The following is an 8,407-nucleotide window of genomic DNA, read 5'->3' as shown; positions in this document are numbered from 1 at the left end:
AGGAAAACTGCCTGCGGGAGAATCCAGTAACCAGGTGACTTGGCCGGCTTATGCTGGCCCAAATCTAATAGGTTCAGATGACTTGGCTGACTTATGTCGGACCAAATCGGACAGGTTCCAAAAGGAATGGGGTCTTCCCAACCCCCTCCAGGGGACATGACATTAAGGCATGTCTGCCCATCGCTCTTGACTGCCCCAAACACCATGGGCTCTTCAAGCCCCCCAGACGCTTGCAATCAAATGGAAAGTTCAGACAGGTTTACAGGTTCAGACTTTTGACAAACAGCAGACAAAAGACAGACAAACTCCGATACCTGCTCTTGGGACCTCCAATCTACCGCCCTCTGGTGTGTTCTTACAGGGGGTCAATTCCTTCCTGGCCCATGCACCAAATGTAAGACTCTTGGGATGCCTTAGCTTACCGGAGACCCCCTGAGTGAACCACATGGAGACGTAAATCAATGCAAAAAGCAAGAGGAATTTTAATGATCCAATGCACTGGGGCTGTCCTATATCAAAGGTGGAATGGCAATCGCCATTTTCTAATATATAAGAAATTATATTATTCTTATTTCTAGATCAACTCCTTTTCACCTTTTTTGGGGGGTTTATATACATAAAATCTGGTGTTGTTATAAGCTTAGGCTTATTCTATAATTTGAGTATGGTAAATAGTGCTGTAATGAGCATTTGAATGCAGCTATCTGTATTACATGCTGATTTTGATAACCCCACTTATATACCCAGGAGTGGTATAGCTTTGCCACTTTCTAATTCTGCTGTTGGCTTATTTTTATTGTTGGCAAATATTTGTTATCCTAACTTATTGGTTTAATAGTGATCTTTATACATATACCATATACTTTTAGTGTATCCACTCTCCACTACCTCTTGTATTCCTCTTCACTTTACTATTTGTTTCATTTCTGTTTTTAGATTGCCTCCATTTTACTTATTTTATAAGTCTTGAAGAAGTTTTAAGTATTTAATTTTTTTACATTAATTATTAACGAATTTGTGTGTATATGTGTTTGGTTTTTTTGCTCATAAGTGCATGCTACAGTGTTCATGTTAAGGTCAGAGAACAATTTGTGGGAGTGAGTTCTCTTCTTTTTCCATGTGGAACCTGAGTATCAAATTGAGAGCACCAGACTTTATACGCTGGGCCATCTTGTTGACTCTCACAGGGGTTTATACTTATTTCCACAATGACTAGATTAACTTATGTTCTTACTAAGCTTGTATAAGGGTTCTTAATCCCCTACATCCTAACAAAACTTGGTTTTATATAATTTTGATAATGTCCATTCTGATTGATGTGAGAATGAGTCTGAATATAGATTTGATTTGCATTTCCCTGATTGTTGTAAATATTTTTAGTTTGTCAGTTGTATGCTGCCTTGTCCCTGTTATGTTCCAAAATTCCATAGTCTCTCAAATGAGATTCCTAGTATCAGTTCATGCTACTCATTTAAAATACAATCACATTATTAATTCATTCCTGAAAATTTCAGTGATTTTTCTATTTACGTCAGTACATTGTTAGTGCTATGTCTTTTTTTTTAATTCTATCTTTTGATGGGGGCAGAGCATATCTTAGGTGATGGCTACAAATACATATATAAATTATCAATGATCTATCAAGCTGAATAATTTAGGAATTTCATATGTTATTAATTGTAATATATACATCAATGAAATAATGTAATGGATAAGTGTTTTTATGACCATGTAATGGTCCTCTTTAGATCCTTAAATGATAACTTGGTGTAACTCTGACATAAAAGACTAGGCCTAGCTAATAAGGTTCATCAATACTGAATATCCCACATGTAATGTAATTGTTCCAGATATTGGTCTAGCGAAAACTCAGAAAATAATTACTGAGAATAGCAACTAATATCAAATTAGTGGTCTTTCTTCTCAAAGCTAAATGACTATCTAAATTGTAGGTAAAGGATGATGATAAATGGAACTTCACACAGGGAAAATTAAAAGGAAATTATATTTTAGGTTCTCAGGTTTTCAAATGATACCTCACTTCCATAAAAGGAGACTTACTTTCAATCTAATTCACTGTCTTGATGGTTCATGCATGTAATCCTATCCCTTGTTGGGCTAGAGGCAAGAAGATCAGGTGTTCAATGCCACACCTACATAATGAGCTTGTGGGTCACATGAGACCCTGCATCTTCCTCTTCTTCCTCCACAAAAGTACTGCTCTTTTAGAAATGAAAATCATGTCTACAAGCTGGGCATTGTAGCAACTGTTATCCCACTGCTTGGGGGCTGAGACAAAAGGATTGCAAGTTGCCTGTATAGAGAGTTCCTCACTGTCTTGGATGCAGAGTGAACCTCATGTTCAACAAACAAACAAAAAATGTAAAAAACATGCATTGGTGAATCTGTATCTATAGATATTTTTCTTGTTTTTACTAAAAATGTGTGATTGATTTTCATTAGCTGTTAGCTTGGGTGATGTTTAGGCAGTAGAGAAAAATGAGCCATTGATTATGCAGTTACCTAAGACTTCTATATTTTCATTACCAGTGTTATCTGTGACTAGCTAGTTGCATTACTCACTTTGTTCCTGTATTCCCTTAGTTTTTTTGTTTCATTCTTCTCTCTACTTCTGTGTTGGTCCATTATCAGAATAGGAAAACCTGGCTTTATCAGTATTCAAGACATTCCTGGGAAAATGGTTTTGCATGTTTACTTGGCAATTTTGCAATATTCTGTAAAATTGTGCCCTATTCTGCTGTATTCCCTTTAAGTTTGTTTTCTTTTGCGAGACAAGGCTTCACTCCACCAACACAGGTTGCTCTGAAAATCACCCTGTAACTTGCAGTTCCTTCAACATCATTATATTCCTCCTATGCTGTGATTGCAGTCATGAGCTGCCATGCCTATCTTTGTATGTTTTAATTTTAAAAGCTAAAAATTAATACATTTATAGAAAAGAGACAATATAGATGTTGGATTTAAGGTAATTCATGACAAATATTAAGATATAGTATTGCATACAATTGTCAGCAAAATTCAATATCATTGTTAGCATGTGATAATATTTCTATGTATATGTATGTGGAGTTCACTTCATAATGTATGCATATAATAATTATCCCATAATATAGCTTTAATATGAATGTTTTATTTATCAATTATACCTTTGTGGAGTTGGGAAAAGTGAAGAGGATATTACTGTAGCAGAAACACTATAAAACTGGAGATTCATATAGAAAATATTATAACAGAGAAGACAAAAAATATGAAATTACAATGTTTCTCTGATGCTCAAAGGATATATGGGAAATAAGAAAGTCTTCCAAGTACTTATTTGTCTGAGGAAAAAAGGCTTCATTTCTTTTTTGGTCTGCTTAGATACACAGTGTAAATGGGGGGCAAGCCACTTAGACCTTCATTTTCTAATGAGCAAGGGATTTCCCATTTACTGTCACATATAGTCCATCAAAACCTAATCTACCCCTAAGATGGAGGTTATGAGATGAAAGGTCTATTTAACTTTCCACAATCTGAGACTTGAATACGTCTGTTTCTGTCTGGTTACCCCTTTCCCCTGTTCTTCAGTGGAGGGAAAAGCAGTAGAAAACCTGCCAGCTACAGCATCAATACAGAAGATTTGCAAATATTCTAAATGACAGCCTTACTGGAGAATTCTAACTGACCTTTGTGTTCATTAAGTCAAGGCATGTCTGCCACAGTGGAACTCCTCTGTTTGTAAAAACACTGAGCCAGGCAGTGGAGCTCTGCATCAAAGCTCTTCCTGTCAAGTGTTATTGGCAGGGTTAGTGCTCTTCTGTGCAGAGGCCTTGATAATCTTTGACTGATTTAGGAGTACCTTTTCTGCATTTAGAGAATGAAGATGTATTATTGTAACAAAAATATGTTTGAAATATATTGTATGAGAATAATTTAATTTAAAAGAGCAAGAAACTAAAACCAACAAGAACTCAGGTTTCTCAGTGGGGAGAATACAGTCTTCAGTGACTCTATCCCCTCTGTTGATAGTTGTGACTGAGGCTAAAATCCTTTTCGGTTGTCAATCAATGATTTTTCCACAACTTTCTTTCCTGGCTTTTTGGTCTAAATCTCAGGCCAGGCCAGAGAATCCTATGATTTAATCCAAGGAGCATCTGGGGAGTCCACTCTTCTGCTAAATCCAAACAAGTTAGGTATGTGTGCTTAATTTATTTATAATGCATTCTCCCCATTTAATGTGGAATTTAATAATGACAACATGGTTATCTTTCTTAAGTAGCCACCTCCAGTAGCCAGGCAGTACTTTCAGTGGAGGGATAAAGACATCAACCCACTCACAAAACTTTTGTCACAAATTTTTTTCTATCCACAAGAAATGTAGGGACAATATGGAACAGATACTGAGGCAATGGCCAACCATTAACCTGCCCAACTTGAAACTTATCCTATGGGTGAGCTCCAGTCCCTGATACTATTAATGATAAACACTCTGTTATGCTTGCAGACATGCATCTGGCATGGCTGTCATCTGAAAGGCTCCACCTAGTAGCTTACTGAAACAGATGTAGACACCCACAACCAAATAGACAGAGCCCAGGTGAGTCTTAAGGAAGAACTAGAGGAAGGATTGAGGGCCTTGGAGGAGATGGGAACTCGACAGGAAAACCAACTGAGTCAACTAACCTGAACACTTCATGGCTCCCAGAGACTGAACCACCAACCAAAGAGCATACACCAGCTGCTGGGTCCCTCATATATATGTAGCAGATATGAAGCTCAGATCTTCACGAGGATCCCCATAAGTGGAGTAGGGGCTGTCCTAAAGCTGTTGCCTGCCTGTGGAATCTGTTCCCTTAACTGGGCTGTCTTGTCTGGTTTCAGTTAATGAGGATACACCTAAACCTGCGGAGACTTGATATGCCAGGGCTGAGGGAAATTAAGGGGGCCTCCACCCTGTCAGAGGAGAAGGGGAAAGGGGAGGTGGGGAAGGACTTGTGAGGTGGGGACTAAGAGGAGGATGGGGGCAGCAATTGGAATATAAAGTGAATAAATAAATAAATAAATAAATAAATAAATAAATAAAATGTTAGTTCTAAAAGAAATCTTACTTTGCATCCCAAAGTATACAAATATCACAACAGTAACAGAAAGTATTTTTCAGTTTTGAAACACTGTCCATAGATTCACAGCATGCAGATAGAGTATCAGAGAAAGGTTCGTTTCTCTATTGGTTAATAGAGACCATTCTCATGCAATTTCTTCATTTCCATGTATTGTCCTTTATAGATAGTGAATCTGAAGCCTAGGGAGAGATGAAACCTTGGCACATTTATAACTCACTAGTGCTCATCTTCTGACTCCTTGCTCCCAAAAAGCATGTGTTTGGAGTAATTATAGAATGTATGAATAGTTGAGGTTCTTTTATGTTTTGCAGGACTAGACAGAGTAATTATGAGAAAATGGCAACACTCAGGATTATAGGACAAAGTGGAACACCTAAGAGATACTCATCCACATTCACTTAAATGGAACTGACATACTATAATGTTAGAAAGAGAATGTACATTTTAAAAGTTTAAGAATATAAAACAATCTGTTAGCTTTGTTAACTCATTCATTTATTCAAAAATATTTTCCAAGCACATTTTATATGTGAAATACTATGTTATGCCCCTGGGATATAGAATTAATTATTTCTATTATGAGGAGTTTTCAAATTATTCCAATATCCAGAAGAAAGGAACATTTCTTTGGGGGATCAAGAGAGAAGTAGAATATTAGGATGGATAAATATAGATTACTTTTAGTGTTTTTGCCTATTTAAGAATCAGTGCCTAGTGTATGGCAGATTATTAATAAATGTATATTCATTGATTAAATGCTTCTTTTTCTATTCCTTCTATTCCTATAATTTAAAAATGAGACTATCAGAGTATGGCTTATATTGGTGTACTGAGAAAATTAAATGGGAGGATACATTTCAAAATATTTCTTTCAACCATTGAGAAATTGAATATCTTTCAGGAACCAGCTGGGGTTTATTTCTAAAAATGTATTTATTATTTGCTTGATAGATGTCTGTTCAGCTATTTTCATGTGCCAGCATTTTGCTAAGAGATGAATAGAAGTGTTAAACTCAATCTATGAAAAATAACTGGTGTTATTGAAAAGGGTTTCAGTAGTATTCTGGTCAGGATTAAGTAACAAGGAAGGGGATGATTATCTTGATAGGCCTTAAGGTCTAGCTATAAAAGAGAGAGTTTGTCATAATTAAGATTATTGTCTATGAGTTTAATGTAAACTTGTACATAGTATTGCATAGAATACAGGGCAAAGGTGAAAGAATATAAAATAACATAGAGAACTTCTGTCAGGTGAGCTGGTAGTTGGATTTCCCACAGAAGTTAAAAAACTCATGTGCTTGTAGAAGAAACTGCTTCATGATTTTTATTTATAACTATTGTTTATTGAGGGGGTTGTGTGAAGGTCAGAGTATAAGTTGTGTGAGTCCTTTCCTTCCATTATTGGGTCTCTGGGATTGAACTCAGATAGTCAGGCTTGGCAGCAAGCCTCTTTTCCCATGAATTCAACTCACTGGCCAGGGCTTCTATTTTTATATCACACCAATGACACTTGTTTGCTGTGTATCTGTAACCAGAATTATCTTTCCTCCTTGTTGTCCATTCCTTCAGAAGTAGTTATATAATTCTTTATTAGTGAGGAATTAATTATGATTACCAAAGGGTATTTTCAGGTCTTCTCACTCAAAGTTGACATTTGGATTGTTACATACTTTTAAAACTACTAAATCTATATCACTATGATTATGAGCAAAAGCAAAGGATATTTTTAGATGACAACTGGATTGTTTTTACTTTAAAATATGTACCCATTTTTGAAAATGAGTCAGTAGGCATATGAATAATGTTATTAACTGTGAATAATTTTACTCTATTAGTAAATATTTTTCTATTATAGAGACAGATGTCTCTGTTCATGCTTCTGAATCTTTAAGTCATTATAAAAATGGAAAATATCAAATGATTGAGAAGCTATTTTTTTAAGTCATGAGACTTGACACAAAAATGACATTTAGAAATGAATAATAATAAATATGCTATTTTTTCTGTTTTCCATGATTTTACCTCCATAAGATGCCTACCATTATACCTGAAAGCTGCCTCTTGTTATTTTAGGTCTCATTATGAAAGGAGTACTTTGCATTGTAAATGACAAATACCTATTCAGAATGGAAGAGACTTATTTATTTATTTATTTACATTCCTGGCATTGCCCCTGCCCTCAGTTCCCTCTCCCACTGTTTCTCATCCCATTCCTCTTCCTGCTTGCCTCCAAGAGGGTGCTCCCCCTACCTGGCCTCCCCCTTCCCTGGGGCCTCAAATCTCTCAAGGATTAAGAGCATATTCTCCCACTAAGATCTTACAAGGCAGACCTATGCTATATTTGTGCTAGTGTATGCTCTTGGTTGGTGACTCAGTCTTTGGGAGCTCCCTGGGATCTGGGTAAGTTGAGACTGCTAGTGTTCCTATGGGGTCGTTCTACCCTTCAGCTTCTTCAATCCTTCAGGTAATTCAATCATAGGGATCCTAACTTTAGTTCAATGGTTGACTGTAAGTATCTGCTTCTGTCTCAGTCAGCTGCTGGTAGGGTCTCTCAGAGGACAGCTATGCCAGGCTCGAGTTGGTAAGTACATCATAGTATTAGTAATAGTGTCAGGCCTTGGTGTCCTCCTATGAGATGAATCCCAAGTTGGACCTGTCATTGGACCACCTTTCCTTTAGTCTCTTCTACAGTTTTGTCCCTGCAGTTCTTTTAGACAGGAACAATTCTGGGTCAGAAATTTTGATTATGGGTTAGTAACTTTCTGTCTACTGGAGGTGGATTTTTCAAGTTCCTTCTCCCTAATGTTGGGCATTTTGGCTAAGGCCATCCCCATTGAATCTTTAGAGCCTCTCACCTCCTGAGTCTCTTGTAATTTCTAGAGGGTCCCCCACCTCCCACCCCCTGATGCTGCTATCTCCATTCATTTTCTTGGCCCTCTGGGCTTCTCTCCTGTCCACCTCCCATTCCTGATCCTGTTCCCTTTGTCCCCTCCCCCTTCCCCTTGCCTACCCAGATCCCTCCTTCCCTCTGCTTCCCATGATTATTTCCTTCTCCCTTCTAAGTTTTTTATATTTATTTCCACCAGTAGTCCTTGAGGCAAGATATTTTATGCCCAATTATCCCCTTTTTGAGACACTAAGCAACACTCTGTTATATGGTAAAGTTGGAACAGGGTGAAATGCATTTGGAATAGGCCATTCTTTTTGTGGCTGGTAAGTGAAATACTTCAAATTTCAAGATGTCTCATTGTTCCATATGTCATTACTCCCTAACTTTGGTAGTT

The sequence above is a fragment of the Grammomys surdaster genome, unplaced genomic scaffold, assembly GCF_004785775.1.
Source record: "Grammomys surdaster isolate TR1022 unplaced genomic scaffold, NIH_TR_1.0 61, whole genome shotgun sequence".
NCBI lineage: Eukaryota > Metazoa > Chordata > Mammalia > Rodentia > Muridae > Grammomys > Grammomys surdaster.
This window is presented reverse-complemented; position numbering follows the sequence as displayed.